The sequence below is a fragment of the Triticum aestivum genome, chromosome 7A, assembly GCF_018294505.1.
Source record: "Triticum aestivum cultivar Chinese Spring chromosome 7A, IWGSC CS RefSeq v2.1, whole genome shotgun sequence".
In the NCBI taxonomy this organism is placed as follows: Eukaryota; Viridiplantae; Streptophyta; class Magnoliopsida; order Poales; family Poaceae; genus Triticum; species Triticum aestivum.
The window spans coordinates 405,088,956-405,106,646 of record NC_057812.1 but is presented as its reverse complement, the minus strand read 5'-3'; positions in this window follow the sequence as shown (position 1 = coordinate 405,106,646).

The following is a 17,691-nucleotide window of genomic DNA, read 5'->3' as shown; positions in this document are numbered from 1 at the left end:
ATTATGCTTAATGCTTGCTTATGAGATTATTCGTTTCTTGGTTGGTCGCTTCCAAATATTTTTCTAACCTTCATTTTGCACTAACTATGATCACTACTTGTGCATCCAAAATCATTTAAACTAGTTTTGCCATATGAGTCCACTATCTACCTATATGCGGTATTCTTTTGTCGTTCTAAGCAAATTTGCATGTGGCATCTCTAATTTTGAAAATAAACTTCCCTTTTGTGTGTTTGTTTCACTCATGGAGCGGTGAGTGGTGGCTAATATTTTCCATGCTAGATGTGTTATTCTCAAGATGAGTGTTTATTCACTTGTCATTGCACGAGAGTAAGGCAAAAGTATTAGGGATGCCCAGTCCCGAAATGCAAAAAAATTGAATTTACTTTATGTTGTCAAATAATAAATTCCTTGGAAAGTGTTGGTATGGAGGGAACCCATGGATATGGTTAGCCATGGAAAGTGAAAGTTATGGTGGAAAAAGGAATAAACTTTATTTACTGTTTGGGAACCGCCTATGATATATCTATGCATGGAAAGTATTGGGAACTCTAAGTCGTTTTCGTTGGTGGGATGGATACACCTCTCAAAATGTTTTTATCTCTAATTTTTTTGCTTTGAGCTTTGGCACCTCTACAAATCCCTACTTCCCTCTGCGAAGGGCCTTTCTTTACTTTATACAATTTTTATTTCGAGTTTCCATCTTCTCTTACAAAAACACCAACTAGGAGGAAATATGATCATGCTTAAGTATTGGGTGTAGCTAATATTCGAGTGTGTTTCATGAATGGATCAATGTTTGAGCATGATGGGGTAGGGATAACTTATTTTAGCGTTGATATTTTGAAAGACATGGTTGCTTGTTGATATGCTTGAGTATCTAAATTATTATGTCAAAACTAGATTATTTCTTTGAATCACATAAAAGTCCAAATGTCCATGCTATAAAGAAAATAATATGATATGACATGATGAACAGCACTCCGCATCAAAAATTCTATTTTTATCACTTACCTACTCGAGGATGAGTAGGAGTAAAGCTTGCGGATGCTAATACGTCTCCAACGTATCTATAATTTTTGATTGTTCCATGATGTTTTATTACAAATCTTGGATGTTTTATAATCATTTTATAGTCATTTTATATCATTTTTTGGTACTAACCTATTGACATAGTGCCAAGTGCTAGTTGCTGTTTTTCCATGTTTTTTACATTGCAGAAAATCAATATCAAACGGAGTCCAAATGCCACGAAACTTTACGGAGATTTTTTATGGACCAGATGGAAGATATTGGGGCATGGTTGCACCTGGGGGAGTCCCGAGGAGGGGACAACCTACCAGGGCGCACCAGGAGGCCTAGGCGCTCCCTGGTGGGTAGTGCCCACCTCAGGTGCCCCCTGGACCGCCTCTTTGCTCTATAAATATCCCAATATGCCAGAAACCCTAGGGGTGTCGACAAAATATTCATCCAGCCGCCGCAAAGTCCAAAACAACCAGATCCAATCTAGCCACCATCAAGGAGGGGTTCACCACTTCCATTGGTGCCTCTCCGATGATGCATGAGTAGTTCTTTATAGACCTTCGGGTCCATAGTTAGTAGCTAGATGGCTTTGTCTCTCTGTCTTGATTCTCAATACAATGGTCTCTTGGAGATCCATCTGATGTAACTCTTTTGCGGTGTGTTTGTTGGAATCGATGAACATTGAGTTTATGATCAGATCTATCTTTTTATATCCATAAAAGTATTTGAGTTTCTTTGATCTCTTTTATGCATGATCTCTTATAGCCTCGTATTTCTTCTCTGATATTTGGGTTTTGTCTGTCCAACTTGGTTTTTTTATCTTGTAATGGGAAGAGGTGCCAAGTAGTGGGTTCGATCTTACGGTGCTTGATCCCAGTGACAGAAAGGGAACCGACACATATGTATTGTTGCTACTAAGGATAAAAAGATGGGATCCATATCTACCGCCATAGATAAACGGATCTCGTCTACATCATGTCATCGTTCTTATTGCATTACTCCATTTTTCCATGAACTTAATACACTAGATGCATGCTGGATAGCGGTCGATGTGTGGAGTAATGGTAGTAGATGCAGGTAGGACTCGGTCTACTAATCTTGGATGTGATGCCTATGTAATGATCATTGCCTGGATATCGTCATAATTATTTGATGTTCTATCAATTTCCCAACAGTAATTTGTTTACCCACCATTTGCTATATTCTCGAGAGAAGCCACTAGTGAAACCTAAGGCCCCCGGGTCTCTTTCTCATATTATTTGCCTTCGCGATCTATTTTTATTTGCTTTTATTTTCAGATCTATTAAACAAAAAACCCAAAAATGTCTTGCTGCAATTTATTTATTTTGGCGTCCGATTTATCAATATTTACAACTCTCTCCCGTCAACACACCATTTCTGGCACAGTTACCCGAAAGGGATTGACAACCCCTTTAACACGTCGGGTTGCGAGTGGTTGTTATTTGTGTGTAGGGGCTATTTATGTTGTGTTGCTTGGTTCTCCTACTTGTTTGATAACCTTGGTTTCATATCTGAGGGAAATACCAACTGCCGATGTGATGCATCATCCCTTCCTATTTGGGGAAAAAACGACGTAGCTTCAAGGGACATCAATAACACATCTAGCATGGAAAATATTGGCCACCCCCTACCGCACGAGCACACAAAAAGGTAATTTATGTTGAAAATTGAAGATGGCACATACAAATTTCCTTAGAACGGCACAGGATTACCGCATATAGGTAGGTATGGTGGACTCATATGGCAAAACTGGGTTTAAAGATTTTGGATGCACAAGTAGTATTTCTACTTAGTACAAATGAAGGCTAGCAAATAGATTAAGAAGCATCCAGCCAAGAAACAAAAAATCACATAAGCGAGCATTAAGTATAAATAACACCGAATAATTCAGCACAAGTAGGATGTAATTTAATTGCACAACTATTGACTTTCGTGTTTGCTGATATGTCTCCAACGTATCTATAATTTTTGATTGTTCCATGCTATTGTATTATCTGTTTGGATGTTTAATGGGCTTTAATATGCTCCTTTATATTATTTTTGGCACTAAACTATTAACCGGAGGCCCAGTGCCAGTTTCTATTTTTTGCTTATTTTAGAGTTTCGCGAAAAAGGGATACCAAACGGAATCCAAACGGAATGAAACCTTCCCGATGATCTTTCTTGGACCGAAAGCAAACCAAGAGACTTGCAGTTGAAGTCTGGAACGCCATGAGGCGGCCACGAGGAAGGAGGGCACGCCCCCCACCCTCGTGGGCCCCTCGTAGCTCCAGCGACGTACTTCTTTCTCCTATATATACTCTTATACCCTAGAAACATCGCAGAGAGCCACGAAACCACTTTTCCACCACCGCAACCTTCTGCAACCGTGAGATCCCATCTTGGGGCCTCTTCCGGCGAACTACCGGAGGGGGAATCGATCACAGAGGGCTTCTACATCAACACCATAGCCTCTCCGATGAAGCATGAGTAGTTTACCACAGACCTTCAGGTCGATACTTATTAGCTAGATGGCTTCTTCTCTCTCTCTCTTTGATTCCCAATACAAAGTTCTCCTCGATGTCCTTGGAGATCTATTCGATGTAATACTCTTTTGCAGCGTGTTTGCCGAGATCCGATGAATTGTGGGTTTATAAAAAAGATTATCTATGAATATTATTTGGTTCTTCTCTGAATTCTTATATGAATAATTTGATATCTTTGCAAGTCTCTTCGAATTATCGGTTTAGTTTGGCCAACTAGATTGATCTTTCTTGCAATGGGAGAAGTGCTTAGCTTTGGGTTCAACCTTGCTGTGTCCTTTCCCAGTGACAGTAGGGGCAGCAAGGCACGTATTGTATTGTTGCCATCGAGGATAAAAAGATGGGATTTATATCATATTGCTTGAGTTTATCCCTCTACATCATGTCATCTTGCTTAATGCGTTACTCTCTTCTTATGAACTTAATACCTAGATGCATGTTGGATAGCAGTTGATGTGTGGAGTAATAGTAGTCGATGCAGAATCATTTCGATCTACTTGACATGGACATGATGCCTATATTCATGATCATTGCCTTAGATATCTTCATAATTATGCACTTTTCTATCAATTGCTCGGCAGTAATTTGTTCACCCACCATAATACATGTTATCTTGAGAGAAGTCACTAGTCAAACCTATGGCTCTCGGGTGTCTTTCTTATTATATTGCATCTATTTTATTTACATCGCATCTCGTTTACTATTTTGCAATCTTTACTCTCCAATCTATACAACAAAAATACCAAAAATATTAACTTTACTATCTTTATTATATCTCACTTTTGCGAGTGACCATGAAGGGATTGACAACCCCTTTATCGCGTTGGTTGCAAGATTCTTGATTGTTTGTGAAGGTACTAGGTGACTTGTGTGTTGTCTCCTACTGGATTGATACCTTGGTTCTCAAAAACTGAGGGAAATACTTACACTACTTTGCTGCATCACCCTTTCCTCTTCAAGGGAAAACCAACGCATGCTCAAGAGGTAGCACTTGCATAGGGAATCACAAACCTTAACACCAATATTCTTACTAAAGCATAATTACTCACCAACATGACTCACATATTATTATCATTATATCGCAAAACTATTACAAGGAATCAAGTTTATTTTGTCCAATGATCTTCATGAAAGTTTTATTATACCCCTCTTGAATATTTATCACTTTGGGACTAATTTCATATGTTTCTTTTGACAAGCTCAAATAAATTTAAGTGAAGAACATGCGCATAAAATTTTTCATCTAGCAAAATAATATAAGTGAAGCATGAGAGAATTTCTTCAAAAATTACTAACTCTCAAATAAATCTAAGTGAAGCATGAGAGAATTTCTTCAAAAATATTAAAGTACACCATGCTCAAAAAGATATAAGTGAACCAGTAGAGCAATTCCATAGCTCAAAGAATTTAAGTGAAGCATAGAGAGCAATTCTAACAAATCATAGCATAATTTTTGCTCTCTCAAACAAGTGTGTCCAGCAAGGATAGATGACACGAACTAAGAAGAGAAACAAGCAAAGACTCATGTAATACAAGACGCTCCAAGCAAAACTCATGATATGTGACGAATAAAAATATAGCTCCAAGTAAAATACCGATGGTCGTTAGAAAAAAGAGGGGATGCCTTCCGGGGAACCCCCAAGTTTAGTTGCTTGTTTCTATTTGGATAATAACTTGGGGGTGCCATGGGGTATCCCCAAGCTTAGGCTCTTCTTACTCGTTATTCCTTCATCCATCGTGATCTCACCCAAAACTTGAAAACTTCAATCACAAAAAACTCAACAAAACCTTCATGAAATCCGTTAGTATAACAAAACTAATCTTCAATATAACTACTATTGAAAACCCATTCAAATTTTGTTTTTGCATTGTATATATACTATATTCTAACTTTGACATGGCTTATCACTACTAGGGAAGCGCCTATACACAGGAGCTTAGTACTAGCGCTTTTTATAAGAGAACGCTGCTACTACTTATCAGTAGTGCTTGCACATGACAAGCGTTGCTACTATGCACTTACCAGTAGTGTTGTGTTCATAAAACACGCTACCACTGCAACTACCAGACCATTGCCGGCAGGCCAGGCTTAGTAGTAGCGCTTTTCTGTAGAAAGCGCTACTACTATTGGACGTTGCAGTAGGGCTTTCTACATACAAGAGCTACTACTACGGGCTCCTTTTCCACACCCACGGCCCGTGCTCGACCTCACTCCCCCTCACACACTCCACTCGCGCGCCTCCTCCTCGCGCCGTCATTGCCGCCGTCCCCCATCGGTCTTCTCCCGTCGACCGCCCTCGCTCGCACGGGCCACCCTCCCCTGCGCCAGCCTCCTCCCCCGTCGGTCGACCTCCCGCGCCGGCCCTCCTCCCCCGCCCCCGCTCCCCGTGTCGTCCGTCCCCCACCGACAGGTACTCCTCCTCCCTCCTCCTCCCTCTAGGTTAATTAGGTTAACTAAGTGAACAAGCTAGGCTAATTTGGTTTACTAACTAGGTTAATATGATGTTTTTTAGATGTTTGGTTAACTAATTCAGTTAACTAAGTAGATGTTAATTAGGTTAGGGAAGTAGTGGTACTGTTAATTAGAGGTTTTTTAGTTAGGGGAGTAGGTTAGGTAAATAAGTAGATGTTAATTTAGGGCATGAATGTTTAGTTTAGAGAAAAAATATAGTTTTTTACTGTTTTTTAGTAAGTGTTTAATAGAATTACTTTGAAAATTAATAGAACTAGTTTATTTTTAGTAAGTACTAGTTTATTTTAGTTGAACTAGTTGAATTAATAGAACTAGTTTATTTTTAGTAAGAAAATTTAGGTATATGAGATTTGATGATCTAATTAAAATTTTACTATAGAACTAGTTTATTTTTAGTAAGAAAATTATTAGAACTAGTTTATTTTTTTAGTTAAAGCAATTATTCCCGCATATCTTATTAAATGCATGCTAATTTGAAAATTAATTTATTTTACGATTTGGTTTTGCTTATTGAATGCTCAAATTGGAGAGCTACTCCTATTTTGAATGCTCGAATTGGAGAGCACTATGCAAGGCGTGTGCATTTGATTAGTTGATAGCTTATAGGGTTTTTGTTTTTGAAGAAATCAAGGATCCCCTCCATCATCATCATCGTTGTCCCCGTCACCGTCCCCCTCCGACCTCGAGGTGAGACCTTGATTTTTTTCTTCATATTTTCAACCATTGAAATGCAATTACCATCAAGTTTGAATGCTCATATGAAGTAGATATAAACATGTATATATTGTGTTGCTCAAATAGGATATGTGCTTGCCCAAGTGGCCGGCCATGTTTGCAGGTTACACCTCCGAGTGGCCTATGTTTTGCCGGAGTGTTGATTAATTTCTATTCCAGAAAATTTCAGGTGCTCGATATGTCCTTTTTTAGCAAAGGCCGTGCCGTATTTTTCCGTGAATTCTTGCATGACTTGTGCTAGAATTTTTAGGAAATATCGAGTGGTCTGGATTTTCTAAAAAACAATTAAACGACATTTCGGGTTGACTTTAAGTCTGTCGAGGCTCCATACATGACAGTAAACAAACGAGTGAGGGAGAAAGTCTGCACCATATATGAGAGAAGAAGAATCCTGATTGTTGTCCTGGGGGTCGTTTTTCCTTCTTCTCCTTGTGCTAGACCATTGTTATGCACTAGGGGAAGGAGGAATAATGACCATCACCGATGGTCAAAAAGTCAGCGAGGGAGTGTATCCACCATATATGAGAGAGGACGAAGAATTCCGACTGTTGTCGTGGGGTTCGTTTCTCCTTCTTCTCCTTGTGCTAGACCTTTGTTATGCACTAGGGGAAGGAGGAGTAACGACCATCACCGAAGGTCGCAAATGTCAGAGAGGTATCAGAGAGGGAGAGTCTCCACCACATATGAGAGGACGAAACATCGCGACTATTGTTGTGGGGGTCGCTTCTCCTTCGTTCACGTGTGCTAGACATTTTGGTGTAATGCACTCTGGTAAAAAGGGAGGAGCGACCATCACCGATGGTCGAATATATACACCACGTGAGCTGAGAATTTTCAAGAAAAGACTCAGCAGACCGGTAGTCAACCCGTGATGAATAATAATGATCTTATTTAGTTTTTATAGTACATATATTTAATTGTACAAGTTTAATATTTGAATTATATGAACCTTTGAAATGTCATCATCGGATAATGAAAGTCTCCCGGGGAGTGCGACTGGTGGAACGATGAACGGAGTCTGTGCGACATGCCTCACCTGGACAAAGGTTGGCGCTTCAGCCATTAAGCTCCAGGAGACCTTCGATGTTGAAACGATACACAACGACGGCAAGTTTTTTTCGTAATTAAGCACGAATTCTACTACTTCAACTTATAATTTTCATATTTTACAATTACACTAGATTATCCCATGCCATGCAAGACGCTATGTCTTGGAGAGGATGGATTTTGAAGATCATGGAAATTTGGAAACAAAGAAAATTTCCTAATTAAGGACCCATCATGGTATGGATTTTGATGTAAAACTATACAATTCTGAGAGTGTATCCCATTTTGGTTGCCCGAGTTGGGAAGCACTTTGCAAGATGTATGATTTTCATGAGGGTATGCTTGTCACCATGTATCTTGGTGATCTTGACATCGCCCAAGACAATTTGGACATTTGGGTCCTTGTTGATACGCTTCCAATTCTACCGCTATGTGACTTCCTTAAACATAGTTATTAAGTAATTTATATTGTTTATTTCAAAATAGTTGACAGCTTATTTCCATTGATAGCTTATGTTCATTCTTCAAAGAATGTGCGGAAGATGGTAGAAAGAACCTACTACACCGATGGCTCAGAATTAACTTATCAGGAGAAAAATCATCTGATCTCATTTATTACTGATCTTGAGAATTACAATATCTATTATCAAACTCCTCCACATTATGGTCAATACGTGCCACTAGTGCACGAGTTGAACTACGGTTACATCCATGGACATGTCATGGTAAGATTTTTTATTATTGTGACATCTGTGCATCTTTTGCATAAATTCTTCTAAAACTCAACTACATTGCTAACTACGAAGTCATTACTATATTTTCCAGTAGAAAATCCCGAAGGATTGTGTGCCTCATCAGATGTTTCAGAAAGGTCGCCTTGATGTTTTGAACTTAAGGCCAGGTCATCCTATGAATCACTCCTGTCCATACCAGATTTCTAAAAGGGATGAAGACATTACAATCAAAATTGGAAAAATTTATGGTCAATCGTAGGGAGCTACTTGGAAGCAACATTGTGCGAAGGGCAAGAATTGGAGACAAGATAATCTCCATTCTCCATAATGGAGAGTCAGGGCCTATCTTGTTTTATGCTATTTTAACTTCGAGAGGGTATTTAGGTCCTAGATAATACTCATGATCATGTGCTAAGAACAACTAAGTAGGATTGGTTAGATGACTATGATGATGATGAGTATGACTTGTCATTATGGTATCGAGTAGAAGTTGTATGATCGATGATGATGATGATGAGTAGGACTTGTTATTATGATACTAATGATGAGTTATTTATTATTATGATCAATGATTCATGATGCTAAGTTGTTATATGAGCATGATGAGTTATTATATATATATATATCAGTAGGTGAAATGAACATGGATTAGATTCAAGTGGAAGCAACATGTGGTGCACATCGAAAGTACTATTAATCCAAACTAGATCAAGTTTGGATTAGTAGTACTTTCGACATGCACCACATGTGGACTACACTTGAATCTGCTCCATGTTCATTTCACCCACTGTTATATATAATAACTAATCATGGTCATAAAATCATATGATGAAAGTACTGTATATAAAACATATACTATAGCGAAAATAAGCTGCAATTAAAAAATAGAAAAACTAAGCAGTAGCACTTTTCAGAAGAAACGCTACTGCTACTTACCTCTATCAGCAGCACTTTTCCAATAAGAACGCTACTGCTAACTAGGTGTATCAGTAGCGCTGGTAAACCAGCGCTACTACTACCAATTACCTGTAGCCCCTTAGTGGTAGCGCTGGTACAAGCGCTATTAGTAGCTCTAAAACTAGCGCCACTACTAGGGTTTTCCCTAGTAGTGTATACCCCCCAATACAATCCATAGATTCATCAAAATATGCACACAATGCAAAGAAAAAACAGAATCCGTCAAAAACAAAACAGTCTTCAAAGATGCGAATTGTTCTCATACTTCTGTAACTCCAAAAATTCTGAAACATTAGGACAATAGAGGAAATTTGTATATCAATATTGTGTAAAACATTCATAATGTTTTGTTCCTTCTGTGAATTTAAACAATTTTGTTACTAGACGCAAAAGTTTTTGTTTTTCAACAGGATCAAATCAACTATCACCAAAGCTATCCCAAAGGCTTTACTTGGCACAAACACTAATTAAAACATAAAAACACAATCATAACGTAGGCATAATTGTGCAAACACGCAAGAACGAAAATAAAAAGAAAAAAATTAAAATTTATTCATTGGGTTGCCTCCCAACAAGCATTATCATTTTATGCCCCTTGCTAGGCATACTTCATAGATTCAAGTCTTATCATCTTTAGTTCTAGATCAATAAGATGCTCTCATGATTGATTCATATGGTGGCCTAATTCTTGTTCTTGGGAAGTGTTCCATATCCTTCCTTAGTGAAAATTGAAATTTAATATTGCCTTCTTTCATATAAATCACGACACCTATAGTGTGTAAAAACGATCTACCAAGTATAACTAGACAAGACGGATTACAATCAATATCAAGAACACTAAAATCTATGGGCACATGATTCCTATTTGCAAGAATAAGAACATCAGTAATTCTTCCCATATGCTTTTTAATAGTAGAATCCGCCAACTGCTAATTTAGAGAAAATTCTTCAATATCAGTAAGACCAAGCACATCACATAAAGATTACAAAATTGTGGGAACACTAGCACCTAAATCACACAAAGAAAAACACTCATAATTTTTAATCTTGACTTCGATAGTAGGTTCCCATTCATCATGTAATTTTCTCGGAATTGAAATCTCTAATTCCAACTTTTCTTCTAAAGCCTTCATCATGGCATCTACGATATGTTTAGTAAAAGCTTTATTTTCGTCATAGGCACGAGGTTAATTTATCATGGATTGCAGCAAAGAAATTCAATCAATCAAAGAGCAATTATCATAATTAAAGTCTTTGTAATCCAAAAGAATGGGCACATCAGTAGTTAAAGTTTTGACCTCTCCAAACCCACTTTTATCGATTTTCTCATCAAGATTTTCACCCTCTGAATTATCGGGACGCCTTGTAGCTAAAGTTGACTCTTCTTCAGTCCATTTATAATAAATTTTAGTTTTACTAAACAAGGAATCAATAGAAGAAACAACAATCATTTTAAGATCTTCATCATTTTTATGAAAGCAATCGGTAGAAAACACTCTTTCTAAAAATTCTCTTTTCGCTCTAAGCATAGTGGTTCTTTTCTTACTTTCTTCCACAGAAACATATAAAGCTTTAATTGATTCTTCAACCTTAGGCACACAAATTTTCAACTTGAGATTTTCTACGTCGTGAAAAATTCTATCAATGCTTCTAGACATATCATCAATCTTATTCAACTTTTCTTCTATCGTAGTATTGAAAGTTTTTTGAGCATTGATAAATTATTTAATATTATTATAAAGATCAGATGTGTTCCTATCATTATTGTAAGAAGGATTACCATAGGAATTACCATAATTATTAGAGGAATTTCCCAGGAAAGGCCTACGATTAAAATTACCCCTATAAGCATTATTATTAAAATTGTTTTGCGAGATAAAATTCACATCTATGACATCACTATTTTTCTCAATCAAAGTGGACAAAGGCACATCATTAAGATCAATAGGAGCATTTTTATTAGCAACCAACATCGTAAGAGCATCAACTTCTCAAAGTAGAAATTTCTTCAATCGAATTAACTTTTTTTACTAGTAGGTGCTGTTTCGATATGCCATTGTGAATAAGTTGCCATGATATTATCTAGAAATTTAGTAGCTTCACCTAAAGTAATTTCCATAAAAGTACCACCCGCGGCGGAATCTAAAAGATTTCTAGAAATAATATTCAATCCTGCATTAAAAATTGTATAATCATCCAAAGATTTAAACCATGAGTAGGACAATTTCTTAGCATCAATTTCATTCTTTCACAAGATTGTGCAACATGTTCATGCTCAGGTTGCTTAAAATTCATGATCTGGGTTATAAGGAAAATAATTTTCACGAGATGAAAATACTTAGTAATAAAAGCATATTTTCACTTAATCCCAAGAATCGATACTTTTGAGAGGCAAAGAAGAAAACCAAAAAATTTCACGACCTCGCAAAGAGAAAGGAAATAATTTCAACTACACAATATCATTCTCCACATCTTGTATCTTCTGCATATCGCATAATTCTACGAATGTATTAATATGGGATGCGACATCCTCATTAGGAGTACCGGAAAATTGATTTTTCATGACAAGATTCAACAAAGTGGCATTAATGTCACAAGACTCCGGACTAGTGGTGGGAGGAGCAATCAGAGTGCTAATAAAATCATTATTATTGGTATTGGAAAAGTCACACAACTTGGTATTTGATACATCTCCGTCGTATCTACAATTTTTGATTGTTCGATGCTAATATTATACAACTTTCATATACTTTTGGCAACTTTTATACTATTTTTGGGACTAACATATTGATCCAGTGCCATGTGCCAGTTCATGTTTGTTGCATGTTTTTTGTTTTGCAGAAAATCCATATCAAATGGAGTTCAAAGGGGATAAAAACTTACAGAGATTTTTTTGGAATATATGTGATTTTTGGGAAGAAGAATCAACGTGAGACGATGCCCGAGTGGGCCACGAAGCAGGGGGGGCGTGCCCTAGGGGGTGGGCGCGCCCCTGACCCTCGTGTCCACTCCGTAAGGCGGTTGGTGCGCTTCTTTTGCCGCAAGAAAGCCAATATCCGTATACAAATCGTGTTAAAATTTCAGCCCAATCAGAGTTACGGATCTTCGGGAATATAAGAAACGGTGAAAGGCCAGAATCAAAAACGCGGAAACAGATAGAGATAGAGAGACAGATCCAATTTCGGAGGGGCTCTCTCTCCTCTGCCGCCATGGAAGACATGGACCAGAGGGGAAACTCTTGTCCCATCTAAGGAGAAGGTCAAGGAAGAAGAAGAAGAAGAAGGGGGGCCCTCTCCCACTCTCTCCCGGTGGCGCCGGAACGCCGCCGGGGCCATCATCGTGTGACGATGATCAACACCAACACCTCTGTCATCTTCACCAACATCTTCATCACCTTCCCCCATCTATCTACAGCGGTCTACTCTCCCGCAACCCGCTGTACCCTCTACTTGAACATGGTGCTTTATGCTTCAGATTATTATCCAATGATGTGTTGCCATCCTATGATGTCTGAGTAGATTTTCGTTGTCCTATCGGTAATTGGTGGATTGCTATGATTGGTTTAATTTGCTTGTGGTTATGTTGCTGTCCTTTGGTTCCCATCATATGAGCGCGCGCGTGGATCACACCATAGGGTTAGTTGTATGTTGATAGGACTATATATTGGAGGGCAAGAGTGGCAGAAGCTTCAACATAGCATAGAAATTGATGCATACGGGATTGAAGGGGGGCCAATATATCTTAATGATATGGTTGGGTTTTACCTTAATGAATGTTAGTAGTTGCGGATGCTTGCTAATAGTTCCAATCATAAGTGCATAGAATTCCAATTCAGGGATGACATGCTAGCAGTGGCCTCTCCCACATAAAACTTGCTATCGGTCTAGTAAAGTAGTCAATTGCTTAGGGACAATTTCGCAACTCCTTCCACCACTTTTCCACACTCTCTATACTAACTTTATTGCTTATTTACCTAAACCAGCCCCTAGTTTTTATTTACGTGCTCTTTATATTCTTGAAAACCTATCCCTTTACACCTACAAAGTACTTCTTGTTTCATACTTGTTCTAGGTAAAGCGAACGTTAAGCGTGCGTAGAGTTGTATCGGTGGTCGATTGAACTTGAGGAAATATTTGTTCTACCTTTAGCTCGTCGTTGGGTTCGACACTCTTTCTTATCAAAAGAGGCTACAATTGATCCCCTATACTTCTGGGTTATCAGTATTTTCTTGAGACATCACAACTACGCAAACAAGATTTCAAGAAAAAATAAATTTGAGTAGAAAACAGCGAACAAAAAAGAGGGCAAATAAAACGGCAAATTTTTGTGAAGTGGGGGAGATGAAAAAGAGAGGCAAATGGAAAATAATGTAAATTTCAAGGAAATGTGATTTTTGATTAGGAACTTGATAGATGTTGATGATGTCTCCCCGGCAACGGCGCCAGAAATTCCTTTTGATGTCGCATGAACTTCGTTGGTATTTCTCCAAAGAGGAAGGGATGATGCAGCACAACTACGATAGGTATTTCCCTCAGTTTTGAAACCAAGGAACAAATACTTGCAATAAGAACTAAGCAGAACTAAGCAGAACTAAGCAACACTATGTAAATAGTACTTGCACACAAAGAACAAATACTTGCAACCCGACGCATATAAGGGGTTGTCAATCCCTTCTTCGGGTAACGGTGCCAGAAATTGTCAAGTTGGCAGGATAAAATTGTGATAGATTGGACAAATAGATCTCCATAAAACGCGAAATAAAATAAGTAACAAGAAAATGCAGCAAGGTATTTTTAGGTTTTTGGAATAATAGATCAGAAAATAGAAGTGCAAAATAATAGTTCGGAAAACAAATATGATAAAGAATAGACTTGGTGGCCGTAGATTTCACTAGCGGCTTCTCTCAAGAAATAGCACACGGTGGGTAAACAAATTACTATTGGGCACTTGATAGAACCTCAAATAATTATGATGATATCCAAGCAATGATCAATGTATAGGCATCAATTCCAAGATTAGTAGATCGACTCCTGCCTGCATCTACTACTATTACTCCATGCATCGACTGCTATCCAACATGCATCTAGTGTAGTAAGTTCATGGAGAAACGGAGTAATGCAATAAGAACGATGACATGATGTAGACAAGATCTATTCATGTAGGAATATACCACATCTTGTTATCCCTACATACGTGTCTTGCTGCCCCTTCTGTCACTGGGAAGGAACACCACACGATCGAACCCATCACAAAGCACCTCTTCCTATGGCAAGAAAAATCGATCTAGTTGGCCTAACTAAACCAAAGATTCGAAGAAGAAATACAAGGCTATAAATAATCATGCATATAAGAGATCAAAAGAAGACTCAACTAACTTTCATGGATATAAAGATATGATCATAAACTCAAAGTTCATCGGATCCTAACAAACACGCTGCAAAAAGTGTTACATCAAATAGATCTCCAAGATACCATTGTATTGAGAATCAAGAGAGAGAGAGAGAGAGAGAGAGAAAGAGAGAGAGTAACGCATCTAGCTACTGCCTACGGACCCGTAGGTCTATGATGAACTACTCACGAATCATCGGAGAAGCACCAATGAGGATGATGAACCGCTCCGTGATGGTGTTTAGATTGGATCTCGTGGTTCTGGAACTTGCGGCGGCTGGAATTGTGTTTCGTCGACTCCCCTAGGATTTTGGAATATTTGGGGATTTATAGGGTGAAGAGGCGATGCGGGAGGCCATCGAGGTGGGCACAACCCACCTGGGGGCACCTGGCCCCCCAGGTGCGCCCTAGTGCGTTGTGCTCCCCTGAAAGCCCAACAGGTTTCTTCTGGTCGAGAAAAATTCTCCCAAAAGTTTCGCTGCGTTTGTACTCCGTTTGGTACTGATTTTCTACGAAGTAAAAAACAAGCAAAAAAATCAACAACTGGCATTGGGCACTGTGTCAATAGGTTAGTCCCAAAAATGATATAAAGTTGCTATAAAATGATTGTAAAACATCCAAGAATGATAATATAATAGTATGGAACTGAAAGTGCTAGTGATCGACTAGAGGGGGGTGAATAGGCGATTTTTAAGGAAGTCTTCAAAACATGGAAGTTTCGAAGACAAACGTTAGAAATAAACCTATTACCATGCAGTGGAAGGTAGACTACACTAGACAAGCCATAGTCAAGTATTCAATGAAAGCACAAAGACTAATAGCAGCTAGGCAGTATGGATCAGGATGGAAGATAGTATGAAGCCAATCAGAACAAGCAGTTACTCAGTGAAGACAAAAAGATAATGCAAACAGGCAATGACTTCACAAGGACCAACTGCAAATAAGGAGATGGGAAGGATAGAACCAGTAGCTCGTCGAAGACAATGATTTGTTGGACCAGTTCCAGTTGTTGTGACAACTGTACGTCTGGTTAGGGAGGCTGAGATTCAACTCAGAAGACCGCGTCTTCACCTTATTCCCCTTGAGATAAGGACACCCAGTCCTCGCCCAATCACTCTGGTATGTCTTCAAGGTAGACTTCCAAACCTTCACAGACTTCATTCACCGGCGATCCACAATGACTCTTGGATGCTCAGAACGTGATGCCTAACCGGCTGGAGGATTCACAGTCCTCAAGTGTCATAAGTCTTTAGATCACACAGATAGGAAGACTTCAGTGATGCCTAACACTCTTTGGCTCTGGGTGTTTAGGGCTTTGTCCTCGCAAGGATTTCTCTCTCAAAGGCTTCGAGGTGGGTTGCTCTCAAACGACAAAAGCCGTGCACTAACTCCGAGCAGCCAACCAATTTATGGTGTAAGGGGTGGGCTATTTATAGCCACTAAGCAACCCGACCTGATTTGTCCGAAATGGCCCTGGGTCACTAAGGAAATGACACGTGTTCCAATGTCAGATTTCAAACACACACGGCAAATTTACTTGAGCTACAAGCAAAGCTGACTTATCCAGCTCTGGATAAGATTTGCTCTCAATGTCTTCGCTCGAAGACATAGGATTTTGGTTGAGCATCACTTCAGTCATTCCGACTGGTTCACTTGGACCCCACTTAACAGTATAGTGGTTCCTATGACTCAACAAAGAAGAAAATGAAACAACAAAACAACTAAGTCTTTGCGCTCCATAGTCTTCACGCGATGTCTTCTCTTGTCATAGTCTTCAATGTGAATACCTTCACATACCACCTTTGTCTTCAATGTCTTCATAAATTTTTAGGGGTCATCTCCGGTAGGTAAACCAAATCAATGAGGGACTACTACCTCTGTTATCCTGCAATTATCACAAACACATTAGTCCCTTAAGTAGGTTTGTCGTCAATACTCCAAAACCAACTAGGGGTGGCACTAGATGCACTTACAGGAACTATAAAAAATTATAGATATGTTGGAGACGTATCACACACCACTTGGGATTGTTAGAGATGTTAAAGTCTTGTGTGGGAAAATAAAATGCCCTACTGATTTTCTAGTTCTTGGTTCCCCGCAAGATAATTTTTGTCCCATTATATTTGGTAGACCTTTCCTGAATACGGTCAATGCTAAGAGAGACTGCACTAAAGAAAATGTTAGTTTAAATTTTGGTGATGTGTCTCATGAATTTAATTTCTCTAAATTCCATAGACAACCTCGTGATAAAGAATTATCTAGTAAAGATGAAATTATCGGTCTTGCTTCTATTTTCATGCCTCCTACTGAACCATTAGAACAATATTTGCTAGACCGTGAAAATGACATGCACATGAATGAAAGAAACGAAATAGATGAGATATTCTTTAAGCAAATGCATATTTTCAAACACAATTTGCCTATTGATACTCTTGGAGATCCTCTTCCACCCAGGAGTGATCCTGTGTTTGAGATTAAACAATTACCTGATACTTTGAAATATGCTTATCGTGATGAAAAGAAAATATATCATGTTATTGTTAGTGCTAACCTTTCAGAGCACGAAGAAAAGAGATTATTGAAAACTCTAGAGAAGCATTGTGCCGCTATTGGATATACTCTTGGTAATCTTAAGGTCATTAGTCCCACTCTATGTCAACACAAGATTAATATGGAGCCTGATGCTAAGCCAGTCGTTGATCACTAGCGACGATTAAATCTCAGGATGAAGGAATTGGTAAGAAACAAAATATTAAAGCTTCTAAAAGTGGGTATAATATATCATATAGCT